The 4,990-nt window shown below is 33.2% G+C and overlaps 1 long non-coding RNA gene across 1 annotated transcript; it reads right to left on the bottom strand.

Annotated features, from left to right (window-relative positions):
• Window positions 1–396: 396 nt before the first annotated feature.
• On the bottom strand, window positions 397–4,475 carry LOC137396762 (uncharacterized). The gene is made up of 7 exons (XR_010978605.1): window positions 3,330–4,475; window positions 3,075–3,152; window positions 2,258–2,383; window positions 1,947–2,113; window positions 1,527–1,705; window positions 1,348–1,420; window positions 397–1,047 (listed from the first exon to the last, which is right to left on the bottom strand). It is a non-coding gene; the product is annotated as an uncharacterized lncRNA (long non-coding RNA).
• Window positions 4,476–4,990: the final 515 nt, after the last annotated feature.

Here is a 4,990-nt window from a genome sequence, read left to right as displayed (position 1 = left end):
ATATATTTTTTATACCTAAATGATAGAATACAATAAATAGTTCAGTGTGAAATACTATAAATGCTAAAACATTTTGTTTTGAAGGTTTTATTGAGGGTAGATAACTAAAAGTACCTTAGCAAGGATTAGGGTCTGTTTTTGTGTAATTTGTAATCTGTTCACTTTTATAGTTCCTTAAAAGCTCCTTGTGGTATAATACAAGTCTTTTTATGTGCAACTGTGTTATAATCCTGTATACTTTCTAAGCTTGTGGATTTATTCATCAGTATAGCTGTGCAACCACCCCAATCAATTGCATACATGCATGTGTATAAGATATGCCCATATATATACAGTACAAGTATGCTTGTAACTGCATAATTAATATTCATAAAAGTGCATTGATTCATTGTAGCTATTTCTCCAAAAAGGTAATGTTGCAATTTTTACAGAGTAGCGTTTTGGGATCTTTTGTAAGAGCTACTGGAATATTTGTTCATATAATTGTTGAGATTCAACTCTCAAAATTTTAGATTAAAGTTGTAATAACAGCATTTAAAAATAAATATAAATCAATAAATGTATAAAGCAAAAAATAAATTTTTTGCCTCACTATGTAGGATGGACAAAAGTAAATACATGTACATATTAGGGTGTGGATGCGGTAGCAGCTCATTTAGTTTTCTGTGCCATCCTTCTAAGTCGTTGTTGGTTCTAATTTCTAAACCAAAAACACACCAGTCTTTTGGGCTCCACCCTTGATTATTGTCACTCAACCAGATCTTTCAAAGTAGTCCAATAAGCTAAACATTCTGTAGTCCTGTTCCTCTATGTCTCTTTATGCTCTATTCCATATATAATTAAACACCTCTTTTATACTGTTGGCTGGTACCAGCGCTAAGGCATACAACATAGTGACCAGTTCTCTCACTTTATCATTCTTATTGCGATCGCTCTTTGGTAGTCCGTAGTTTTTCATATTCCGGTGGATCGATTGGCAAAAGTGAAAATGACAACCTCTCATCTCTAGCTCTTTCCCAAACACTTCATGGACTGCTTTCCACAGAGCTAAAATAGAGAAAAATATTCTATTTATATTCATTGGCATTGTATTGAGAATCACCATTGTTACCATTGACTAAACTGATACTGAGGCAGCTTAATGTTTTACAAAATTAACAAATTTGTTTAATGTTTGAAAATATGTCCATAATATTTTCTGGCGGGACATATAACCGCTTGTTTTGTGACATATTTAACTTGGAATGGACATAGCAAACCTATTTTACATCATGAAACATTTCAATGTGAACGCCTGTGTATTTAAATGTTCATTCAAGATATTAGTGTTACCAAATACTTACTTACCCAATTCATAGTCAGCCATTGCATATTTTGCATTCAAACCAGGTGCTAGCCATTCTTTAATGTCTTTCAATACCTGAAAAGAAATTATGGCGCTGAAAGCACAATGAGATAGCATTTAAAGAGGAAGTGTTGAGTGAAAATTGGCTCTTGTAATACAAATATTCTATAAAGATTTGTACCTGAACATAATCTAATTTTCTTCTTTTTGACATTAATACGTATAAAAGTGGCACTTGTTTGCTGAAGCATCCCTGTCTTATCATAAGGCATTGATTGTTAGCAGCTGCTCAAAAGGCCTTTTGCCATCAGTTTGAATGTCTGCCCGCAAGAAGCTTTTTGGTTTGGCATCAAGTATAAGCTAAAAAATATTTTAGATACTGTTTTGATATTTGTGTCACAGTTGGATTACCGTATCAGATGTTTAGATTACCTCTATTGCAAAGTTAAAGCACAAGTGAAGTTAGGTTTTCCAAGCAGCAGTACACTCAATAAGATTATAATCAATTTTTTTAATTAACGCCGGTTATCTTAATTCAATATTACATTTAAATACATAATTTAAAATTATACATGTATGATAAAATTCTAGGCTGACTCACCTCGAATTGGCCCTCCTTATTGGCCCTCCCTTGGCACACCCTATTGGCCATCCTAATTAATCTTTGTCTTGAAAGACTACTGCTGGTTGCACATTTTGTCATAAATTCTTTCAAGTTGTTGTCTACTATCGAGGTAGCACTTGAGAAAGGTTCCAGTTTTGCTTCTTCTTTAATATATAATATCAGTCAGAGTCATGTACAGCTTTTTTATAGGCTAATCTTTAGTATGACAAGCTTCAGCCAAACATTACATTAAATAAGTTTTGAGGATTATTAATGGAATTGAGTGCTTCTAACATTATTTCTCTTACCTTAGTTATTAAAGCAGTTTGCTCTTGTAGGTATTCTTGTGATAGACACTTGTGTAAACCGGATGCATTGTATGCGGATTCAAACTGTCACTCTGGGTAACTTTGTCTCTGCATTCTTTTCGTTTGCTACAAATCCAATAGACTGTCTTTCTACCATCCATTTTTTGTCAATTTTATTGATGGCATAACTGTACCCATTTGATGAGACAAGTATATCTCCTTGCTGCTTGCTCCCGGCTGAATAAATCTCATACTTCACCACACTAGAGAAATAATTGCTAGTTATGGTTGGTTATCTACTATATAAACGGCAATCGTTGTCTGTCTATCTATCTGTCTATCTGTCTATCTGTCTGTCCGCTTTATAGAGTACCGTACTTTTAATCTTTTTATCTTTCTATAAACCAACACCAGAATCGCAAACATGTGAGACGAGATAACTGCATTGCATTACCGCCATGAACATATAATATAACACATGTGAATGGTACATGGTGTTTTTATTTCTGTTTCAGTTCTGCTCTTCGTTGATTTCTCGGATGTTTTTGGTACCACCTAATAGCACGACTACGTAGGTGTTCAACTCAATCGATGCTGGACAATAATTCCATAGTTTGAATCGATATAAAAATTTTGTGCCTTTAAACGTTTTTCTTTCATATATACTTGATAAGTGAATCCCACATATATTATTGTGTAGTTAGTATATGAAAACCACTCATTGTCGTATTGATGATTTATTAAAGAAGCAATAGATTTTTCTGTCATATTTATTTTATGGTTAGTGCTAATAATAATTATATTTATTTAGACTTACGTATCATCAATGTCACTGTTGTTAAAGTCATTAGTTCCTGGATCAAGACGCATAATTGATGATGAGGGAATTGACCCGCTATAAACAAATAATGTTATTATATTGTATGCTGCGCTATTAAAACATGTATTAATAATTATGAAAGAGGCACGCTTAATAATTTTATTAATAAATTTTTGTCTTCAAGTTGAAAATTAATGTGTAACTTGAGCTGAAGGTCTATGTTTATGCCATATGTCGTAAGAGAAAGTATACCTTCTAGGTGGGCTACTTCCACTCCAAGATCTATAGCGCTGGTCTGCCCTCGATCTGCTCCCTGATCTATAAAGTTTAGTTGCCCTGGTTCTGCTTCTGGATCTCTCACGTTGGTCTATCGTAAATCTTCTCCTAGATTTATAGCGTTCACCAGACCTAGTTCTGCTCCTTGATCTCTCATGTTGATCTGTCCTAAATCTGCTTCTAGGTTTATAGTGTTCACCGTGTTTATAGCGGGTATTTAAAACTGTATATGACCTGTATGAAGTGCAGATGACAATTAACCGTCATACAATAGTTTAAGTTACCATCTGGCACTTGCTCTACCATGAAGTACATGTACATGTAAATGAGTCATCATTATGATTTAATTTTTTTGCAAAGTGTATTATATTATTGTCTGCACATCATACATAACTTCCTTTTTATTTCAAATAGTAATTAATTTTGAATAAATTGATCATGCGAATTTTAGTAAGCACCACGATGATAACCCAAAATTATTAATTAATTATAAAAATAAAAAACATTTGCAGAATGTTTTAGTTAATTAACTTCTCAATCTCACCTTTTTCTCTCTGATCGAGGATGTGGTTGTGACCGGTTGCTATCTATTAAATTCAAGTGGTCATCCTGTGTTTTGTTGGCTAGTGATAACGACGTATGCTGTCTTAAGGATCTTTAATAAATTGTCATTATGGTCAACATGGACTAAAATTGTGCGGTAGGAGAATTGAAAGACAACAAACTTTGTGATAGCAAGTAAAATATAAATTAGATGATCTTGTCTCAGAGCATATACATGTAGAATATTATAAAAGATGTTTTAACAAATGACTTGATATCAAGATGTGGTCTGCATGGGAATCAGCTTTTACAATTTTGACGTCATAAGAGTACAAAACTGCGGAGTGTAGATTTAGTAAGTCAAGCATCCTAAATTCAATTATAATATTGTTTTATATAATACTTACTCTTCATCTCTTGCGGATGGAGAATTCAGTGATTGTGTTAATATCAATGACGGTGTCATGGATTCTGCTGTTGTATTGCTTTCTACAAATAAAACTAGATTAATCGTCACAAGAAAGAAATATCTTGCTTGAGTGTGATAACATTAGGTACTGTGGTTACCCGCCAGTGTGCTAGAATTTTATCAGGATAGTGAGGATATTAGGATTATCAGGATAGAGGCTTTCGAAAAAGCGACAAAAATAGTTTTACGTGATTACAATATAAGTACAGAAATGCTATTTTGTAGAAGTGGGATGGGCTATTCTACAAACTTCATTGGCAAGACGCAATCGGTAAACATGCAGCGCATAATGTGTTCAAACTGAATCAGATTGAAGTGAATTGATAGCAGCTATCAAACTGATAAAAGTACATTTGAGAGTAACTGCCTGCACACACAAAATGACAGGGTCCATATATATAATATGTATAATATATATAATATAATATTAATATATATAATATGTTGTAAAACACAATTTTATTGTTTGTTCACACCGGACTATTATAGTGTATTACCTGTCACGTTAATAACTATTTGATGCCCTGATCCAGTAGTAACTACCGTTTTATTAACTTTTATGTTGCATACATTTATATAGTTTAGCCATCCTGTATTTCTAGTTAGTTTGTTTGCGTTAGTGGAA

Source organism: Watersipora subatra, chromosome 5 (assembly GCF_963576615.1).
Source record: "Watersipora subatra chromosome 5, tzWatSuba1.1, whole genome shotgun sequence".
Taxonomy (NCBI): domain Eukaryota; kingdom Metazoa; phylum Bryozoa; class Gymnolaemata; order Cheilostomatida; family Watersiporidae; genus Watersipora; species Watersipora subatra.
This window is presented reverse-complemented; position numbering and strand designations above follow the sequence as displayed.